We start from the raw sequence: 23,182 nt of genomic DNA on the forward strand, positions 1-23,182 counted from the left end.
TACTTAGAGTTGGACACAAAGTTAAAACTTGAGAAAGATTTGTTAATTGACTAATTGAACATTAGTGAAAACTTGTGAACACAATAACTAAAAAAGACTTTGGGTTTTATTAATAACTATTCTATTAAAAAAGGGATTATTTCATACGAGTGGTTCACTGAACTCTCTTGACCTCATGTCTTATTCATCTTTATATCCCACAGGAGGACTTGTCAATTTGTCTCATGGTAAGTGCTCACCGAATAATTTTTGACTAAACTTAGTTGATTTTAAAGTATAAATAACCTAAATCTTCTGAAATGTTTATTATTAATGTTTTACAACAATCTTATATTTGACGAGGAACATAAATAAAGACTTAGGTATGGACAAGACAGACTTTCATTGGTGTAATATAGACGAAAATGGTGTAAGTGGATATAGATGTAAGACATCTGCTGTTTAAAATTTATTTTGAATGATTATTAGGTTCCTCCCAACCTATTGCAGAAAATAAATCGCTGATTGAAATCATTAAGAAAGAGTTTTGAACCATAAAACGAGCTACCAGGAGCACCCTTGGATGATCCTCTTATTGAGAAACATCTTTGAACCAGACACCTGCAAGACATCGGCTCTGGGAAATTGTAATTACTGGGTGTTTATTTCTCTTTTACCTTGATATCTATCTTCCTCCACACAGCAGTCATCAAAATATTCCAGGTATTGGCTCTATCTTGGAATTTAGTAAAAGAATGAATTTTGAATGTCCTGGATACTTTGATTTCATTTGACTAGTTTAAAAAAAGTTAATTGAGTCCCAAAGGGAGTACACAGTGGAATACAGAGGTCCTCCAATCTGAATGCTCCCAATATAGAGAATAGATGTGCACAGGCAACAAGCTAGTTAATTATAGGAATATGTTTTGTGAGAAAGGTTGCACAATGTAGAGTTCTGTGGTTTCCAATATTTCCTCTTATATTTGACAATCAATTCTTTACTAAAAAGAATATCAGCTACTCACAATTTCTTCAAAGAGTCATGTATGTCCAGAAGAAGTCTCTATGGGAGCATTTTCTCCTTTTTTTCCTTTTCTAGTTTTAATTGAATATTTTATATGATTCCATTTCATCATCTCTCTTAGTATAGCAGTTATACTTATTTTTAAAATGTTTTTAGCAGTTACCCTAGAGTTTGCAGTATATCTTTTTAATTCATCTAAGTCCACCTTTAGGTAACACTGTACCTCTTCACTTGTAATGCAGGTGCCTCCTAGCAGAGCATGCCCAGTTCCTCCCTCCCATTCCTTGTTACATCACTGTCACTCGTTTGACTTACCCAAGTGCTACAATCACCCAATACATTGTTACTATTCTTACTTTAGACACTTATCTTTTAGATCAGTCAAGAATAAGGAAAATAGAAGATTTTATTTCACCCTTAGTTTATTTCTTCTCTGATGCTCTTCCTTTCCCTATGTAGAGCTGAGTCTCTGACCTATTATCATTCTCCTTCTCCCTGAAGAACATTTAACATTTCTTATGGGGCAGGTGTGATGGTGGTGAATTCCTTCAGTTTTTGCTTGTCTGAGGAAGTCTTTATTTCTCCTTCATTTTTGAAAGATAATTTCACAGGATGTAGGATTATAGGTTGGCGAGTTTTTTCCTTAAACCTTTTAGGTATTTCCTTCTACTCTCTTACTTGTATGATTTCTGAAAAGAAGTTCACTATAATTCTTATCTCTATGTGTTTTTTTCCTTTCTTGGTAAAGTGTTACTTTTTCCTCCAACTTCTTTAAAGATTTTCTCTTTGTTTTGCATTTTCTGCAACTTGAATATGACGTTACTAAGTGTAGTTGGGTTGTTTTTTTGTTTCTTTGGTACTTGTGCTTGGTGCTCTCTGAGCTGCTTGGGTTTAGGGTCTTCACTAATTCTGGAAAGATCTTGACCATTAGTACTTCAAATAGTTCCTCTGCTCCATTCTCTCTTTCTTCTCCTAGTAATCCAGTTATGTATATGTTACACTTTCTGAAATTATCCTGTCATTCTTGAATATTCTGTTCTGTTTTTGTCATTATTTTTTCTTCCTGCATTTCAGTTTGGGAAGTTGCTATTGACCTACATTCAAGCTCACTTGTTATTTCCTAGACCATGTTCCATATTGATGAGCCCAGAGGCATTCTTTGTTTCTGTCACAGTGTTTGTGATTATTCCAGTTTTTTGTTAGACTCTCCATCTCTCTGCTTACGATACCCATCTGTGGTTAACTGTTGTCTACTTTTTGTTTTCTTTTTTTTTTTTTCGGAGAGGAAGATTGACCCTGAGCTAACATCCATGCCAATATTCCTCTATTTTGTATGTGGGACAACACCACATCATGGCTTGATGAGTGGTGTGCAGGTTCGCATCCAGGATCCAAACTGTGAACACCAGGCCGCTGATGCAGAGTGCATGAACTTAACCACTAGTGACCAGGCTGGCCCCTACTTTTTCCGTTAGAGTCCTTAACACAGTAATTCTAGCCATTTCAAATTTTATGTTTGATATTTCCAATTCCAACACCTGTGTCATGTATGACCTGGTTCTGGTGCTTGCTTTGGGTTTCGAGACTGTGGTCTTTCTTACCTTTCAGTATACCTTGTAAATTTTTTTTTGTTGAAAGCTGGACCTTATGGGAACTGAGGGAAAGAGGCCTTTCACATGACGTATTATGTTTATCTGGGTCAGAGTTGGACTCCATGTAACGTTTGCTGTAGCTGTAGAAGCCTCTGCTATGCCAGAGACTTGAGATTTCTCAAATGTGCTTTTTCTTGGTCTAACTGTTGATTTTGAACTTCTGTCAGTACTCTTCCCCAGAGTCTGTGTCTTGCAACTATCTCCTCTGTAATCTGCTGTTATTATTCTGAGCCCTGTTGGTGTGGTGATAACATGTGAGAGTGGAAGTATTCTTTAATCCTGTGATTAAATCTCAGTCTTTCTAGTGGGTCTTTGTCCTTCACTGAGATGACTGTGACCTTCACAACTTTTCTTAGCTTTCTCCCTAAGGAGGTGAGATAGTAAGGCTAAAGGGGGCTGGAGTGGGGGCTGTGATCTTACCTAGATGGGGTAAAATTCTGGTAAAATTTTTTACCCTGAAAATAAGCCTTTGTTATGGAAACTCTCTGGATCTATTACAAAATGATCACTCTTCCCCTACTTCTGCCAAAGCTTTGAGGATATTTTTCTTGGCTCTTCATCATGAGAACGCACTGGGGCTCCTGGAGGTACAGCCTGCAAACCTGTGTCCTTCCTCCTCACCCAAGACGCCAGCCCTCAAGGTTTCTCACTCTCGTGCCGGTCCATGCTCCGCCTCGAGCAATTCATCAAAATTACCACGTAAGTGTTCCTACCAGTTTATGGTTCCAGTAGCTTCTGCACCAGCTAAGCAGACCTTGGCAGTGACTCTTCACCACCATTTGTCTTCCCAGATTTCAGGGTGGGGGTTTGCCTTATGGCACAGTTTCTGGTCGGTCCAAGAAAAGCCATCGATTTTCAGCTTGTTCATTTTTTTTCTTGTTATAAGGATGGGAATGACAACTTCCAAGCTCTTTTCATATATGAGCCAAAGCCAAAAGTCTTGAGGAAAACATTTTTTAACTCAAGCATTCCTAAAAAATAAGTTAAGATCTTCTTGAGGAAAAGAATATGAATAGGAATAAAAATAAATTCAAAATGATTTCTATTCTTTTGTTCTATGTGTCTGTGATTGCAATATGCATTATAATTTTTAAAATTAATATGTATCATATGTATCTTGAGCAGATGTGACATTGGCTGGTATAAGAAAACTTACTTGACCTTTTTGGCATTATTAGAAAAAAATAAAAATCAGAGCAAGAAACTGTTTTTTTCATCAACTCAGATTCTGGGTATAAAATCAAAGAAAGGTCTCTACATTTGTAAATCCTTGGCATATAACACACGATTTTGCTTGAAGTTTGAGCAGTATAAAGTATGATTTTTCCAAAGTCAGGGCATCTCAAGTCATGTTGGGCTTTTTTATGTATAAGGACTTAGCCATTCATCTGTAGCCATTTTTCATATGAACTTAAGATACAAAAACAAGAAAACATTATGTTCCTCTTTTAAAAGTTTTCTCCTTTTAGATCTAACAGAGTTATACCTAGCTCACAGTGGGTGCTCAATATATGTCTGATGAATTGAATATTTTGATATTATATCCAGTGTTCCAATGGTGGATTCAACTTTTTTCCTAAAAAACAATGAATAACCAGTCCGCTTTATACCTGAGAAGTGTAGGAGACTCTTCTGACCCCATCTCAAGTTCTCTCCATTACTTAATAGCAGGTGTCCTCTGGTTGTCATCTTCTCAATGTATATCTTCCTCTCAGTCTGATTTTACAAAGAATCGACTTTGGGTGCAGGAAGGGATTTGCTTCCCTTAATTCTGAATGGCAGGTTAAAAAATTATTCAACAGAGATTGATATAGTCATAATTGTTAAGCCGATCAAATTTTTGGGGGGCAAGATTTTAGCATTCTGTCTGCACCATTTCCTACTGGCTAGCATCTCAAGACCAAAGGCCCTTATTTGGTCCAATAATTTATGTCTGATCTGAAATTGTTACTCAGATCTTCTTTTTCTCTCAAACAGAGACTTTTTTTTTGTTTATTCATGTGACTCATCTCAATTAGGTGTTGGGTGGAAAGGAAACAGCTCTAGTCCACACTGACGTATAAAAGACTGACAGCTTACCAAGGTCCCTTTGCTCTTGAGGAGTAGGTCGTTAAACCAAATGAATTTCTGATTGAGTTTTAAGAGGTCATTTGTCTAGCAAAGGGAAATCATTAAATTTCCATCAAAAGCCGAGGCCAGGACTGGGACAAAGATCAAAACTGGGATTGGAATCAGGATTAGTCCCGTTTCTGGTCTCTGCTCTCTCCTGGAGTGGGACCGCACTGAAGTACAGAGAAAACAAAGGGAGTCTGTGCTCGGAAGTTATAATTGTGAATTCAGTGGATGAGGTCACAGACTAGACAAGGTTTGGGGCAGAGAGTGACAATGGCTGGTGTACCAGATATTCTACCATTACTGATGCTGAATATAAGCAACAAATTAGCAGAAACTCTTGAAGAAACCAATATTCTTTTAGGTGACTAGTGCCAATTTCTTCTTTTGTCTTAAGATTTGGCAAAAGAGAAAGATAGTCAATAGTAGCTGAGAATTATTTTGATTTATTAGGATTTGATGATGCTATACCAAATCTGCTACCAGTTGAAGAATTCTTCATGGTGAAGATACTTGTGATTTCAAATTCGTAGTCTATGACTCCAGTGCAATATCAGAACATGCCTTTAGTACAACCCACATATTACATGTCCTGTTGGATTCAACACAGTAAGAATTCCTTGCATCGATGCCATGAACTGATCATTCAACAAAAGTTCCTGTTATGTAAGAGGAGGAGGCAATGTCTGCATGTTAGGAAGAATGAAACAATCTCATCAAGAAGCAAAACAAAAAGAAGTAGAAATAATCTTGGAATTTTTAAAAACATATTTTTAAGAAGACCCTAAAACTCCTTTGTCCTTCCATGACTTTGTGGCTGATCCACATTTTTTCCATGCACTTTGAAAACCAAATTCATTATATTCCTTCATTATGAAAAATGGTTTTGCAAGAAGAAGTCATGACCAAAACAAACTTCTAATAAAAAGTCTTGTTAATATTAACTAACAAAGCAAGAAAGTTGACTTAAACATCAAAACTAGGAATCAAGAAATTATAGCTTTGAGTTATTGAGACTGGAAGGAAATTGTGAAGATTTTTGAAATTTCGCTCCCTGCAATCACTTCAAATCAAAGTCAGCAAAGACTAACTTCTAAAGAAAAGATGATTCTAATGTTTTCTAAAATTTCAAATAGATAGGGTAGACAAAAAGGAAACAAGAGTATATTGTTTACATTGTATAATACAACTTTTTCCCCCCAAAATAAACTTTTTCCTTCATATAGCGTACATTCTGGTTGAGAACAAATTTGTCCTTTTAAATCCTTTTTGAGTAAAGGAAATTCTTTGCCATATTTATTTAAAAACAAAACTTAGTTAATAACGAAGCAAACTGATTAAGCTACAAAATCATAGTTTTAAAACCCATCAGAGAGCTGAGAATGCAAATAAATCTAAATGGAGAAATCTATAGCTGCTTTCATCCATGAAAGAGGAGAAGGAATCCATCATAAGGACATTCCAGGCTATTATCAAATTTCTAATAGCCACTTGTGGTCTGGAATCCTGAGGACCCCCAGCCATAGAGAGACCCTGCACCCACGCACCAAGCTTTCTCTTGACCAAATGCACCAAAGATTGGGGCCAGGAAGGAGAGTCAGAGAACTAACTCTCTCTCCTTCTCTGTCTCTTGTGTCTGTCTGTCTCTCTTTCTCTGACCCTCTGCACCTGCACCCAATGCACTGCAGCAGCCTGTGAGGGCTCAAGGCCAGGCGACAGGGCAAATAATGATTTTCCAAGAGAGTTCATTGCTACAGATTTTTATGGAAATTAAAAACGATAAGAAAGGGATAATGAGGAAAATGTTATGCTAAGAAATATGACAACTTAGATGAGATAGACAAATTCCTTGAAAACCAAAAATGACTCAAGAATAAATGGCAAATCTGAATAGATTTACAACTGTTAAAGAATTTGAATTCGTAATAAAAAATTTCCATAAAGAAAATTCCAGATCCAGATGGTTTCACTAATAAGTTTGATTATACATTTAAGAAAGACGTAATACCAATCTTAGAATACACTTTCAGAAAATAGAGAATAACAGAATACTTCACAACTGGTTTTATGGGGCCAGCATAATCCTGATTCCAAAACCTGACAAAGATGTTACAAGAAAAGAAAACTATAAACCAACTTCTTTTATGAACATAGACACAAGAGTCCTGAACAAAATATTCGCAAATTAAAGCTAAAACGTCATGAACAACTGAGGTTTTATTCCAGAGATAAAAGGTTAGTTTAACGTTAAAAAATAAATCATATTAACAGAGTAAAGAACAAAATCATATGATCATCTAAATGGATGCAGAAAAAGCATTTGACAAAATACAATACTTATTCACGTAAAAATTTATAACATTTAGGGATAGAATAGAGCTTCCTAAATTGGTGAGTCATTGATGAAAAAAATCTGCAGCTAACTATATACCTAATGATGAAATATATCCACTTTTGTGTGTGTGTGTGTGTGTGTATGTGTGTGTGTGTAAGACTGAGCTAACATCGGCTGCCAGTCTTCCTCTTTTTGCTTGAGGAAGATTGTCACTGAGCTAACATCTGTGCCCATCTTCCTCTATTTTATTGGGATGCCACAACAGCAAGGCTTGACGAGCGGTGCTAGGTCCGTGCTTGAGATCCAAACTTATGAACCCTGGGCTGCTGAAGCAGAGCACGTGAGCTTAACCACTATGCCACCCAGCCAGCCACAAAATAGGCACACTTTTCACCTACAATTGTTAATAATGTAAAGATGTCCACTCTTGCCATGCCTATTCAGCACTGTACTGGCAATCAAAGCTACTGCAATAAAACATGAAAAAAGGGAAGGAAAGACTTTACGAACAAAAAAGCAGAAGTACAATTATCTTTACTGTAAATAACATCATTTTTACATTGAAAATCTTAAGAATCTCCAAAAAAAATTAGAATAAGTGGTTCTAGGAAGTTCACAAATTAATGATAATATAAGAAAATCATTTATATTTTTATATACCAGCAATGAACAATTTGAAAATCAAACTTTAAAAAACGAGCCATCTAACATAGCTTGTAAGAACAAAAATAGCTTAGGAAAAATCTATGAAAAAGAGATGTAAGACCTCCATTCTAAAAATTATAGAACATTGCAGAGAGAAATTAACAGTAACTTAAATAAATTTAAAGATGTACCATATTCATGGATTGGAATATGCAATATTATTAAGATGTCCATTTTCCCCAAGATTGAAATGTAGATTTAATGCAATGCCAATCAAAATCTCAGAAGGGGCTTCAATTATGCTTAAGACGTAGAAAGCCATGGGGACTTGCTCCCACCCTAACAATGAGAAAATATCAGACAATCTACAAAATCATAACTTTTTAAAAACTCTTCATAGAGCTGAGATTTCAAGGTAACTATGTGAACTGAGTTCTAAATAGTAACAAGTCCGTCCAAAGATAGATGAGACACACAAACTCCTTCAACTTTGGAAGAGGTTACGAGGAAAAGGACGCTACGTTAAAAGCAGGTAAGAAGAAATCAGCTCAAATTTTAACAAATTTTATTAAAGTGTAGCCTAACATATCAATTTAGAATAACCAGGAAATACAAACATAAGGGCAATTCAGACAGTTCATACTCACTTACAATGCTTTTTTTAATGGGCCTCCACAAGGTGCCCATTAAAGACGATTTGGAGCAGGGCAAGCACCTGGAGAGAGCCTCGCTTGGTGATGCACACATGCAGTGAGGACACTCCCATGACTAACCCTGGGAAGTAGGCATGAAACCCTATACGTGTCTGAATCCTTCTCTCATATGAAACCAAAATCTTAAGATACTGGAGAACGGGCAAGAAATACTCCTTCCCATAGGACCCAGAGAGAAATGTCTGCTCCTGGGAGGAGGAGGTAGAAGTTAAACCCATCTACGCCTGTGCAAAGGGCAGAAAACATTCCTGCTTCCAGTAAAAATCTGTTGCTTCTGGAGGAGTACATAGACCTGACAAAGAACTCACATGCAGAATGTATAGAGACTCCCCCAAATCTTCAATACAAAGACAAACACCACCAGAAAATGGACAAGAGTCTTGAACCGGCCCTTCAGACAGGAAATACATGAGTGGGCAATAAGTACATGAAAACTGCTCAATATCATTACTAGTCAGTGAAACGCTAACCAAAGCTACAATGGAATCCCACTTTGTACCACTGTAATGGCTAAAATCAGGAGAATTGCTAATACCAAATGCTGGCAAGCATGTGGAGAAACCGAGTGTAAAATGTGGAAATGTAAAATGTTTTTTAATGTCAAATATACAAAACAAACATTACTAAATCCAATTAAGCAATGTATTAAAATGATTCTTATATGTTGAGTTTATCCTACAAGTTCAGGAATGATTTAACATCAGAAAATGTATTACTTTAATTTACTGCATTATCAAATAAAAGACAAAAACCATAATACCGTCTCAACAGATGCAAAATGAAACATTCAATAAAATTCAGAATCCATTTCTAGTGAAAAACTCCAGCAAACTAAGAAGAGAAAGAAACTTCCTGAACCTGATATAATTGATAAAGCTCTACAACAAACATCATTAGTCAGAAATAAGGGTTCTCTTTATTATTGCTTCTATTTAACATATTTTTGAATATTTGAGCCAAGGCAAGGAAGATAAAAGAAGTATATGAACAAAAAAGGAATACCAAAATGGTCATTGTTCCCAGATGATCTTATCATACATATGGACTAAGCAAATATACAACCAAACTATTAGCACTATTAAGAGAATTTAGGGAGATATAGGACACATTCCTATTTATCAACAAAAACAATTTAAAGTGAATGAGTATAAAATAAAACATCATATTAAAAAAGACATACAATAACTTTACTGATAAAACTATAATATATATTCTTGAAATACATAAAAGAAGACCAAAACAAATAAATACAGTAAATAATGTTTATCACTGGGAACCAACAATATCATAAAGGTGTTAACTTCATCCAAAATTAATCTATAAATTTAGTGCAATTCTAAAAAAAAAACTAATAAAATTTCTTTGACTTGACAAACTGACAACTAAAATTCAAATAGAAGTGCAACCAGCCAACAAGAGTCAAAACAGTTTTGAGAAGGATATGGTGGAAGAACTCATGCTACCAGATACCAAGATATATAAAAAGGCTATAAGAGTATAATAGTAATAAAAGCAGTGTGATTTTGATGCATGAATGGGCAAAAAATGAAGTGCAGAAGTACACACATAAATATTGAGATCTGGTAGATGACTAAGTTTCTTTTTAGAATCATTGGATGGAAATTGGGCAATTGAATAAATGTTGCTTGGATAATTAACTCTCAGAAAAGAATAAAACTAAATTCTTAGTTTATACTGTTTGTTAAAAAAAAATCTACGTGAATTAAAGACCTAATGTAAAAAGTAACACTTTGAATTTTCTAGAAGAAAATTTTGAAATATAATTTCATTATATCAGAAAACAAAGAATTTGTTTTAAAAGACACAAAAAACATAAACCATAAAAGAAAAGCCTGTTAAATTTGATTGCAGTAAAATGAAAACTCTAGTATGACAAAAGACCCCATAAACAAATCTAAAAGTCAAGCTACAAAGGAAGAACACTTATTATAATTTTTAGCTGACAAAGGATTTATACTATCTGGAATTTATAAATGAACCCTATAAATCAATAAGGAAAAGACAGTTCCATAGACAGTGGGTAAAATATGTGACTAGAAGGTTCACAGAAAAGGAAATTCAAGTAACAAATAAAAACAGACTTTCAAACTTACTGAAATGAAGAATGATGAGAATGGTTGGAAGCCTAGGCAATGATGATGGGAAAGATCTCATGTGAAGTGGAAGATTGATGATTGAGGGGTAAGTAGAGGATGTGAATGTTCCAGAGTAAAGAGGAGGGCATGGGAGCCCAGAGCCCAGATGACAGAACCACGTTAGGTCAGAGGTCACCTCCTCTAGCAGCACAGTTGGAAGGATGAGAAGATGTGTGCAGATGCAGGTAGGCTTGTGGGTTGGATGGTCAGGAATTTAGCTGGTCCTTTTCAGGTGGATTTTGTTTTGCTCTGTGAAGTAAACCAGCTAAAAATAAATCACTATGGTATAAGGTTGAGAGAGAAGTTGCAGTTTGAGGATAGAAAAAAAATTTGAAATAATCTTTGGAGAAAGTAGGAAGGCAAGTTGACCAGAGAAGATAAGGTTTGTGATTCTAAATTTATAGTGGGACCTATCTTCTAAAGCAGACACAGGATTAGAGTTTTCAGAGAAAAAGAGGTCAAAAGTTCAATGATTCTATCAGGATAATTACCGAAATTCTAGATCATGCACTCTGACCTGAAGGGAGAGAAAAAGATGGTAAGAAGATAAAAATGGAAGAGTCGCTGAACTGGAGAGACCAAAAGAGTAGCGTAACATACATGTACAAGTAAACTAAAAAGATTGGAGGTTGTGATGAGAATGAGTAACTTGAATTAGTGACTTTTAGAGTTAGAGCAATTTGCATGGTGACATCTTCCAGGACGTAAGAGGTGGAGAATGCTATGGATTCGAGATATCCAGGGTTTGAGTAACTTGTCCAAAAGAACCTTCAATGGGTTGGAGAAGAAAACCATGAGCCTGGAGTCAAAGTCTCAAAGAATATGGGGAAATGACTAGGCGATAGGTAGAATGCAATGACAGGAAATTGGGAAGGTTTTTTCAACATCTGGAATACTCTCTCCTGAATTAGAGAATTGTGATACATACATGAAGGAGTCACTTCCATAAGTCTTTAGGACTACATGTATGATTGCAAACTATATTCTGAATTATCGTCATATGTACAGAAGCAAGAAAATCAACAGAGAATTGAAATTAAAATATAAAAATTCCACATAGGGATGGCTTATAAGAATGTGGCTTAAGCCCTACAGAGAATGAGAAAAGAATCTAATATGTTCTTCTTTTAGGTATTAAAATTACTTGACAGTTCCAATATCCAGCTAAACTCCTATTGGACTGAAGCAAGCAACAGTTCTGAATGCTTTTTGTCCTGAAGAACTTGGCTTGAGATAATTATTGGCTGAGCTTGAAGTTGAGTAACTGGAACATGAAAGTAGGGCTGCTCAGAAGAGGGCCAGCGAGCCCCGCCTGCTGCCTTAGACAATGTGTGTCCTCATCAGAGTCCTACTCAAGAATTCATGTCATCAAAAGTAAGTGGTTTGTTCTTATTGAAGACGACATTGCTTGCAAAGACATGCCAAGTAGTGTCCAAAGAAATGAATCAAGGTATAAAATCTGGGTGGTCCTTAGAGTTGATTTTGCACATAGGACAAAAGAAGCATTTGTGAGGTGGCCGAGCATCTGTGCAGGGAATTCTTTCTACAGTCCGGGGGCCGTTTTGGCATAGGCAAGGAGATCACTCATCAACTCTGGCATTTGTATGGCTGTATTTTTTTTGCCAGGAAATATTTACCCCATAGTCTAACACTGTCTGCTCCTAAATTGGAACAGGCGGTTACCACAATCCTATGGCATTCAATAGGTTTCTTTGGGGGGAATAAATGTTCTGGAGATGTGCTGTAACAGCTCACCACTGAGCATGTTCCCCAAGGAGATCACATGGATGAGAAACAGCTTGGTTCTGTGAGGGTGACAAAGAACAGGGCTCCACATTCAATCCTACCTTAAAATTTTATCCCACATTGGTTTTAATAGCTGCTTTCTCCCATCCCAGCTGTGCAGCCATCTTTTAGTCCAAAAAGACTGCCAGGGAGTGGTTTTCGGCCCAAATCAGGGATAAGGGAGGGCGTGTGTGTCTGCAAGAAGACGTGTGTCCACAAGAAGATGAACTTTGTCAAACCATCCACAATTTAGTGACTAAAATATCGTACTGTCCATAAATGCCATCAGATAGACTATCTTATGGTGAAAACAGACCTAGAGTGTTTTGATTCAGTGTCCTCCCTTTTGAGACGGGGGAATTGAGATCTGGTTGTGTTGAGTAATTTGCTCAGTCACAGAGCTAGAGAGTGATAGAGCCGAGATTAAAGTCCAAGTCTCTTGATTTTCAATCTAGAGGGTTTTTTTAACAATACCAGCTAATCTAGGTTTATTCTGTGATTTCCCCTTCTTAGCCTCTGCTTCCGCGGTGGGATGCCTTCATTCAGTTCAGGACCCTTACACCAAAGCCTACCAATTCTTGTTGTAAAAGATTTCAAGCATGAAAGAAGTCTAGAGATTATTTTACGGGAAACACACGCAGCTACCTAGCTTAACAGAGGTCAACATTATACTTTGCTTGTGCATCTTTCTCTTCCTCACACTTCCCAGAGATAACCACTAAACCAAATCTTGAGTTTATTATGCTAATTCAAGTTGTTATATTCTCTATCTATTCACACACACACACATTCACAAATATATAATTCTGTATCTTTATTTCATCCAACGTTATGTTTTTAAGGTTTATTTTAACCTTATGAAATATTCCGTTGTATGGATGCACCAATATTATTTATCTATTCTTCTATTGATAGACACAATTTTTAAAATCTTTCATAATGTACACAATGTTCCAGTGAATATGTTTGTGAATATTTCTTTCAGCACATTTTCAATAGTGTTTTTAGGCCTCAGAAGTAGAATTGTTAGTTGAAGGAGTACATGCACATGTGTCAGGTGGAAAAATGTCTCCCCAAAAGGTGTCCCTGGAACCTATGAATATGTTACCTTACATGGCAAAAGGGACCTTACAAATGAGATTAAGGTTGGGCCAGCCCCAGTGGCCTGGTAGTGAAGTTTGGCACTCTCTGCTTCGCTGGCCCACGTTCAGCTCCTGGGCTCAGACCTACACCACTCATCTGTCTGTGGCCATGCTGTGGCAGCAGCTCACGTACAAAAAAGAGCAGTGGATGTTAGCTTAGGGCGAATCTTCCTCAGCAAAAAAACCCCAAAAAGCAACAACAAAAAGTGGGATGAAGGTTAAGTGTCTTCAGAAGGGAAGGGTACCCTGGGTAACGCAGGTGGACCCAACTGAATCACATGAGTCCTTGATCTCAGAAGAGGCAGAATAGAGGGTCAGTGGACACCACCTGAAAAGAAACCACAGCTGTTGCTGGTTTTGAAGATGGAGGAAGGGGGTCATGAGCCAAGGAATATATGGCTCCTAAAGCTGGAAGAAGGCAGGAAAAATGAATTTTCTCCTACAGCTTCCACGAAGGAACACAGCCCTGTGGACAGACACCTTGATGTTAGCCCAGTGAGACCCATGACAGACTGCTGACCTCCAGGACTATGAGCTAACAAGTTTGCCGTGAAGTTTGTAGTAATTTGTTAAGACAGCAATAGAAAACTAATATAGCATATTAAACTTCACTAACTATTGCTAAATTTCCCTCTGAAGCGGCTATCCCAAGTTCTATGCTCACTATCAGTGTATGAGAGCCCCTGTGACCCCTTAACCTTTGTAAGCCCCTCTCAGTGTATGAGAGCCTCTGCGACCCCTTAACCTTTGTAAGATGTTCTAACATCGCCAGAATTTTAATTTTGTCTGCAGGGTTTGAAAAGGTTTATAGTTTCAATTCACACATGGTTTTAACTTTCACTTCTCTAATTATTTTCTATGTTCTTGGCCATTTGAACATCTCTTTCCTTGAATATCTTGCTCACTTATATTACCCTTTATTCATATTGGGTTGTTATGCTTATTTATTTGTAATCATTTATATATTCTGAATACAAAATCTATTCTTGAAAGCCCGTGCAATTATAAATTCTCATTCTGTGGCTTCCTTTACTTTGTTCGTGGTATTTTATTACACAGAAAGTTTTAATTGTTATGCAGACGTGTGTGTCATGGTTTTTGCTTAGTGTTTTGCATTTTAGGTCGTCCCTAATACCTCCTTCCCAACCTCAAGACCGTAAACATATTCTGTATTTTCTTTTAGAAGATAAGTTTTAAAGTTTTGCTCTTTAGGGCTTTCAAGTATTTGGAATTAATTGTTTTTTATTTGGATACCCAGTTGTTCTAATACTATTTATGAAGAATTCGTTCTTTTCTTTCTGATTTGTAATTCCACTTCTCTCTCACATTCAGTACACAAATGAATCTGTTTCTGGACTCTCCTTTCTGACCCTTTGTCTATTAGTTTATTTCAGTTCCTGCTCTACACTATTTTAATTACTCCAGCATTAAATATATCTTGATATCCTCTTTTCTTCCTATTTTTCTTTTAAATTTATTACTTAATCTTGGATTTTTTTTTCCTTTTTCTCCTTAAAGCCCCCCGGTGCATAGTTGTATATTCTTCGTTGTGGGTCCTTCTAGTTGTGGCATGTGGGACGCCGCCTCAGCATGGTTTGATGAGCAGTGCCATGTCCGCGCCCGGGATTTGAACCGAAGAAACACTGGGCCGCCTGCAGCGGGTGCACGAACTTAACCACTCGGCCACGGGGCCAGCCTCTAATCTTGGATTTTTATTCATTCAAATGAATTTTAGGATAAGTTCGACTAAACGTAGACATTCTTTCTGGGATTACTGTTGAAATTAGATTAAAAATGTAGAATGAGTTAGCATTAGCTAATTCTTTTGGTTATTAGGTCTTCCATCTGTTATCATAGCATAATTACTCATGTATTCAGTGCTTTAAAAATAATATTCAAATGTATAGTTTTCTCCAACAAAAGTTTGCTATACAGCTTCTGCTAGATTTACTGCTAGTTACTTTACTGTTTTTGCTGCCATGGTTTTCCCTAACTGATTACTAATTGATGATTATTCATATGTAGGGGTGCTATTGATTTTTATACATTGATCTCGGATCTAGCAAACTTGCTGAATATTCTCATTAGTCCCAATTGTTTGTCTGTAAATTTCTTGGATTTTATAACCAGCGTATTCTCAGTAAAGAAAATCTTGCTAGTTTTTGTGCTTCTTGTTCCTCTTAGATTTTTATGTATCTTATCGTCCGCCTTGAATCTCCAGGGCGTGCTTGGGAGGCAGTCATAGCGGTGTCCTCCTATTGTCCCTGAGTTGGCTTGAAGTGCTTCTGAAGTTTCCCATTTAAGTGTGGTACTGACTGCAGATAAGGCTCAGAGATTCTCCTTCTATTCCTCCTTTGATAAAAATTGTCAAAAATTAGTCAAAATTTGTTACATTTTTTTGTATCTATCTGCAAGATTTTGTTTCTTCTACTGTTCATGTCTGCTTTGAACAGAAGGATACGTTTGCCTCATAAAAGTGGTTGAGTTCCTTCCCCTCATCTTCTATTCTTGTAGCTTTGAATATGGTTTGAATTATTTGTTCCCAGAAGCTTTGGTATCTGTTTGGTAGAGTGAGATTTCATGGCCTATTAAATGTAATTAATGATTATTTCCTCCTCAGGCAATTTTGCTAACTTATATTTGTCTGGAAACTTGTGAATTTCATCTCAATCTACAAGTTTATTGCACAAATTTCTTCATAACATTTTTATGATATAAGAGAACACCATGGAAATATGGTGACTTCTCTTTTTACCATTGCTAGTCCCTTTTTCCATTATTATTTTTGATACTCTTTCTCTTTTTTATTCAGACTCAGTCTACTTTCTTTCTTTGAAAGAAATAGTCTTTGTTTTATTGATTTTCTTTATTATTTTCTATTGCTATCTTTACTTTTTCTTTGCTTCTCCTTTTATTTGCTTTATTCTAATGTTATTTTCCTGTTCACTCAGTTAAACCATTGTCTTAATTTTGATCACTATTTTTAATAAACGCGTTTATGTCTGTAAGTTTCTCTCTAATTACTACTGTATAAGCACATCACAGGTTTTGATATGTAATACTTTTATTTTTATTCAGTTATTAATATTCTCTAATTCCTATAGTATATTTTTTACTCATACTTTTCATATGAGAATATTTTAACTTTCCTAAAATAACTATTTTATTTTTGATTAAATAATTAATGCTTTGCATTAAGAAGACGTTCTTTTTGTAATGTAAATTATTTGAAAATAGTTGAGACATTACATGTGGCCTAGTATGTGATTATTTATTATGTTCCAATAACTTCAAAAATACATATTCATTCTTTGTTGGAGGTAGAGTTTAATATATATTCTCTGTTAGGGAAAAATTCTTCTCTGAAATTCTCTATACATTATTATATGTTGTCTGATTATCAATTTTCAGATTATTATTAGGAGTCAGTTCTTATAATTCTCTCAATTACTGAAAATTAGTGCCTATATTTTATTACGTGTTGGGCACTGTTATGTGTCCTGCACATACAGTAATTTATCTTATCTCTACAACAACTGCATTAGGTGAGTGCATCACGTCCCCAGTTTGCAGATGAAGGAATTGAGGGACAAAGGAATTACAAGTTAAAAGTTCAGAAAGCTAGTAACTGGTAGAGCCAGATTTAACCTAGCCAGTCTGACTCCACCTTCTGCTTGCTTCACTCTGACACTGCACACTGCTGCCAGCTTTTGCTTTATATATCTGAAGACTGTGTGATCAGATACACGTAAGCCGATGCACGCTCTGATGAGTTATGGTATTATTCCTTCCAGTGTGGTTGACCTGCGTCTCCATCAGTGCTTTTTCATTTAAATCTATTTTGTATGATATTAATCTTGCTACACCCGTGTCCTTTGGGTTAACATTTGACTGGTTTTGTTTTTCCTTTTTATTAACCATTCTGTGTCATTTTTTCCCTCTGCTGGTTTGGAAATCATACACAGTATTTCTTTCTTTTTAGTTGTTACCTTCGCTATTTTAACATATGTTTTTAGCCACCATTTTTTCTAACAAAGTTGACTATTTTACTTTCCTCCACAACACATGGGCCTTAATTCACTTTAAGTAGCCATTAAAATCCTGCAATATTTTTATTTTTTAAAGCATTTAAGTTTTGTCTTTTTAAAACTTAGGGCAAAGTTACTTAGATATTTTGAAAACAATTTTATTTATCAACACATTTATTAGAACCCATGTCAACATTTGGTTTTGCTGTCTCTTTTCTTCCCTGTAAGTTGACTTTTCTCCTTGCTAAAAAGTCTCTTTAAGCATTTTTTTGAATTAAGAATCTGTAGGGGTCCGGCCCAGTGGCTGAGTTCGCGTACTCTGCTTTGGCGGCCCAGGGTTTTGCTGGTTCGGATCCTGGGCGCTGACGTGGCACTGGTCATCAGGCCATGTTGAGATGGCGTCCCACATGTCACGATCAGAGGCACTCTCAACTAAAATATACAACTATGTACTGGGGAGCTTTGGAGTGAAAAATAAAAAGAGGAAGATTGGCAACAGATGTTAGCTCAGGGCCAATCTTTAAAAAAAAAAAAATTGTCGTCTTAAGCAGTTTTGAGTGTGCAGGTCAGCAGTGTTGAGCATATTCACATTGTTGTGTAACGGATCTCCAGAACTTTTTCATCTTGCAAAACGGAAACTCTAGACCCGTTAAACAACAAGTCCTCCTTTCCCCCCTCCCCGTCGCTGGAAACCACCGTTTTGCTTTCTGTTTTTATGAATTTGACTACTTTAGAGTCCTCATTATCATTTTTTTGCCTGCTCAGTGTTTGTTAAACGTCTCAGGTCATGCTGGTGTTCAAAAGGTAGATTAGGGGACATGTGCCTTATCATGGACACGTGCTAAATTACTTTCTTTCACACATGCATGAGAAAAAGAGAGAGGGGGAATAATTCCTGGTAGAAATCTGCCACCTAATTTCAAGCTAAGCAGACCCCTTTCTTGGGTAACAAGTAAAAAGTGGTCTTCTCTTTGAAACAGGAATCACAACCTAAAGCCCACGGGAGAGAATTCCTGCACTTCCTCTCTCCCTAGTTTTTATTTCTCTTGAGAGGAGGTTGCAAACAGAAGCATTGTTGGACTATTAAGATTCTTTCCCCCTTGGAGATCCTTTTAAAAAGGCAAATCTAGAAAAACTTGAATTTTCCCCGTTAGCTGACTGAAGGCCGAATTAAATATAAATTAATTACTTTTAGTGTCTTTCTTGATCGCTCATATCTTTTGAGGTCAAATGGCTCTGCTTAGTCATAAACAGAGTCTACTTTGCAAACCCCAATTTAAATCTCTAAGTGCTCAAAAATCCTCACACTGTGGATTAAGAAAATATCCAGGTGGCTGTGAGGGGCCATAAAAGGATTTAGGTTTAGGAGTCAAAATATTGTCTTTTGGGAGCCTCCACATAGCACTTGGTGAAGACACCCTACTGTTTGGCTCAGCCCCTCCGGAAAGTCAGGTCTTCTAGAAAGCCACATGTGTTCCCTTGGGGTGCAGCTTTAGCCGTGAAGGTAGAAACGTAGCTATGAAGGGTCTGTGGGGCTCATGCCTCTGGGGCCATCGTTGAAAACAACCTTCTGCTCTTGTTTTTCCCATATTTTATCATTTTATTTTAGCATTTCTGGCATAAACAGATTTCAGGGATTTTCAAAATTTGTTCATCCAATATACATTTACTAAATGCCTACTCTGGTCAGCACCTCTGTTAGGAAGTACGTCAGGCACTGTGAGGACATACAACATCCCTGCCTTCAGGAAACTGCATCAAGTTTATTTGATCTTCTTATTTATTTGGTCAACTTATTTAATCATCATGTGATTTAGGGACTCAAAGATATGAGGTTGAATGGATTCCAAAAGCCACATAGGCCATTCTGCTACCTAAAGAAAGGATTTAATGAAATTTTTTCCGACAGATTTGATTATCTGTCACGCCTGAAGATCTTCAGAGGGGGAATTCCTCCAACATTCAAATCAGAGTCAATGTTCTTGTATGTGATAAAAATATATATGTAGAATGTTCTCATGCAAACCAAGGTAGAGATAGCTTATGGTAGTAGCATTGCTAGATAAGATACAGGATGCCCAGTTAAATTTGAATTTTAATATAACTATGACCCAGATACTGCATGAAACATATTTATGCTAAAAAATTACTTGTTGTTTATCTGAAATTCAAATTTAACTGGGCATCCTTCAATTTTATTTGCTAACTCTGGTAATTCTATGTGGTGGAAAAAGAAGGCAGTTCAGGCAAAAATTATTTGAAGTATTTAATTGACTAATTAATGATATAACAAATAAAATAATTTAGTGGAGGTCAAACACTAATGACTTGGATTATGGCATCATTAGCAATGTACTTATTTTGACACACTGATAGAGTTACCGTCTGAGTTTCCTCTGGAAAGACTGAGAATAAACTATCTAGACTGATTTTCAATCCAGAAGGTCAAATTTCAAGAATCTTGGGGCAGTCACAGCAGCCTGAGGAGATGGAGTAAGCCCAGCTGGGGCATGGGTCATCACACAATGTCCATCAGATTAGACATCAGTTCCAGCTTTTACTCTCTCCTGCCAGAATGAGAATCAACTCATTTTTCCCTTGTTGCCTTCTCACCGAAACCTCTTTCCTTTTTTAATTTCTTTCTGGTCCTGTCTTGGTTCTAGTTTCGACCAAATTTCTGTCCTTTTCCTCTCTTGCTGAATTTTTGGTTAGATTTCAGAATATAACTATTCTTTATAACTTCATTTTCTTTTTACCCTGAATGGGCAAATCAGACTAGATATTAGTCTTTGACTGACGCGTTCATTCATGCCATAGACATGTACTAAGCATTTACTGCACATAATATACAAAACAAATGAGAAAGGAAGGTTACTATTGCACAACCTCAGCCGGCACCACTCACACAGCAGTCCTGCTGGAAGTTTGTAGGAAGAACTTAGGCATCTGTTCTGCTGAAGTTGGCTTTGATCTTCCTGCTCTCTGAGTACTAAATCGGGGAGACTTGCTATTATTAAACAGAGCATTATTAAGTAACCCTGCTGGTCAGGTGGCCAAAGTGGAGCCTTCCCATTTTATAAGGACTGCCTGTCCAAGGACCAGACTGGTATGGAAGTAGATACTCGCTCTGGCGTTAGAGCTATACTTATCATGCCCTGGGGGACAGCTTGTGGGCTATGCCTAGAAAGCAGTGCCTAGGCCAACTTAGCAATAAAGCAAACAGCCCATACCAGGGACCATGATGTGCAAACCATAGAGAAAGGCAGGTGTATCTGCTGAGGCTGGAATCCAGCCATGAGGCCAAGGGACTCTAGTGGAAGATGGGAAACCACTGAAAATCTCTTGATCTGGGACACATTCAAAGACATAAAAAGACAGGGACATCTGGGGCTACCAAGGAGTTCAAAGGAGATTCCTAAGTCTCTTGATTTCATCTACTTCTATTTTCACTAGTTCTGCAGAAGTCCCAGCCACCGTGACCTCTGGACTATTGCAACAAAATCCTAGTTGGTCTCTCTTCTCCACCTCCAGTTTTTTCTCCATCATGTACCCAAAGTGATTCTTAAACAAACCAACTGCACACAAGTTTGATGGTGTAACACATACCCTTCACCCTCTTTCAGTATCTTCCCATTTTAAGGTAAAGCAAAATTCCTAAGACATCCTTCATGGTGGAATTGTTTACACTACATTTGCAGCCTCACTTCCCACTGACTCTCCTGTTCTCTCCAGTCTCATAACCAAACTGGCCGCCTTTCAGGACCTACCACTTACCAAACTTCCTCCTGACACAGAGCATTTACTTAAATGGTTCCTTTGGATAGAATGCTTCTTCCTCCCATCTTGACTAGTCAACTCTTACTCAACCACCAGTGTCAGTTTATCATCTCCCTTGGGGAAGGTTTTCGCAACTCCCCAACTAGGTCAAATCTCGCAGGCAAGGTTTTCATGCTCCTCTCCTTGACAGCACTTAGTGTGACTGTAATTTTACTTCTCTTGATGTGATCGTTTGATAAATGCCTGTCACCCTTACTAGACCGCAATGTCCATGAGCGCAAGAATGGTCTTTTGGGAGAATCTTTGTGTTCCAAGTGCTCAGCACAGAGCTTGGCACATGGCAACCACTTTTTACATATCTATTGAATGAGTGAGTATGACCAAGAAGTGGGACCTGCCTGCTTCTGATTGTTTCTTTTAATGGACCATGGTGTGTTCTTAGTACTTGGCACTCAGAAGGTCTTGGATCTCCAGGTTTACGGGTAAAGGATCAACCCAAATCAGGTGGGAATTTTGTTAAGTAGAGGACTCTGCACCCTTGGTGACTCTGACCCCAAAATGATGGCAGGCATAGCAAACCTTCCTACCACCATAGTTCCCCTCACAGACTTCAAGTTTGGAAAGATTTCTGTGTGCCACCAAGCTCAACACACAAGTAAGTAGTAATTCATTTGTCTTCTTTTTTGTTCAAAGACACAAAAAGTACGCCAGCTGGAACTGTTAGCATAAGATTACAGTGTTACACTACTATGTTGATATTCTTGCAAACCAAAACAATGATGTGAAAATATCTGATTCATGTGAGACTTTAAATTTTATTAGAAATAACTCAGGGCTTTTATTTTTGTGTTTTGCGGGCTTCTAGAAATCTCAGGCCCTCAGATGGAGAGCCACTTGCACTAAATGCCGCAGAATCAGGACAACAGACCTGGGGTGGGGAGACCTTGCTCTCTGCTCTGCTCTTACTGGGTCCGTCTGACAAGATTGTGACCTGGAATATTTGGTAGTAGAGAATACAGTTAGCCAAGTCATTCGTGTAAGACTACTGACCAGCATGACGTTTTAGGCGGAAGCACCAGCTGAGGATGGAGCAGACAGTGGTCCATGCCGCCACTGAGAAGACAGTTTTCAAAACCTCAGCATGGCTATGCTTAACCTCTTCTTAGTGGTAAACCGTATTGCAATCTGAGGATTGCATTTAGTAATAATTCCAGACATACATGGCTGGTTTCTTAAAGCCAAATAAGTATTTAGATAATAGAGGGCGCAAGAGGTCAGGCACAGGCCTGCCAAAGCTTGACGGTGATGCGTGTTTTCAGGAAAAGACACAGTGATTTCCTTCATTCCTCTTTGAGACAATATCTTTGAAGTCTTCACTTACCGTAAAATAATAGCATATCATCCATATGGAACATGAGGAAATAATTAAAATCTGACTCCAACTTATTTGACAGCAGTTGGGTAAAGACAAATGAAATTTTATATATAAAAGTGCTTTGAGCTTCTAGGAAGAAGGCTCTAATACAAAACCTAAAGAATGCTCACTCTACGTGTTTCTATAAGTAAAAATTACATTTCAATCAATATACTCCCTTTTAATGAAATCTGAAGCTAATTCTAGCTGTAAATTGAGCAGATTCAATGCCATGAGGGAAACGTTGCTATGGATGATCTCTAAAACGCTGGCGTGACAGGTAGGCAGAAAAATCTTGAGCTGACTATGGTGAAAACTGAGACTGTGGCTAAGAGGTTCATTTAAGGTGAGTCAACAGTAGAATTCCTCTGTGCAGATCCTTTTTGAATTAAGTGAAAAATAGCGCTATTATACTTGTCT

General features: G+C 37.2%; 2 long non-coding RNA genes across 7 annotated transcripts in view; one reads left to right on the forward strand and one right to left on the reverse strand.

Moving 5' to 3' along the window:
* Positions 1–23,182, forward strand: part of LOC106781985 (uncharacterized) — a 327,364-nt gene that overhangs the window by 272,978 nt on the left and 31,204 nt on the right. For all 6 annotated transcript variants that reach the window (XR_011429326.1, XR_011429323.1, XR_011429324.1 and 3 more), the window contains 3 exons: positions 204–227; positions 3,187–3,354; positions 11,748–11,990. This is a non-coding gene — a long non-coding RNA (uncharacterized lncRNA). The remainder of the gene's footprint in view (positions 1–203; positions 228–3,186; positions 3,355–11,747; positions 11,991–23,182) is intronic.
* LOC138919289 (uncharacterized) overlaps positions 1–23,182 on the reverse strand; it is a 62,615-nt gene that overhangs the window by 7,942 nt on the left and 31,491 nt on the right. The window lies entirely within an intron of this gene.

Source organism: Equus caballus, chromosome 19 (assembly GCF_041296265.1).
Source record: "Equus caballus isolate H_3958 breed thoroughbred chromosome 19, TB-T2T, whole genome shotgun sequence".
Lineage (NCBI taxonomy): Eukaryota > Metazoa > Chordata > Mammalia > Perissodactyla > Equidae > Equus > Equus caballus.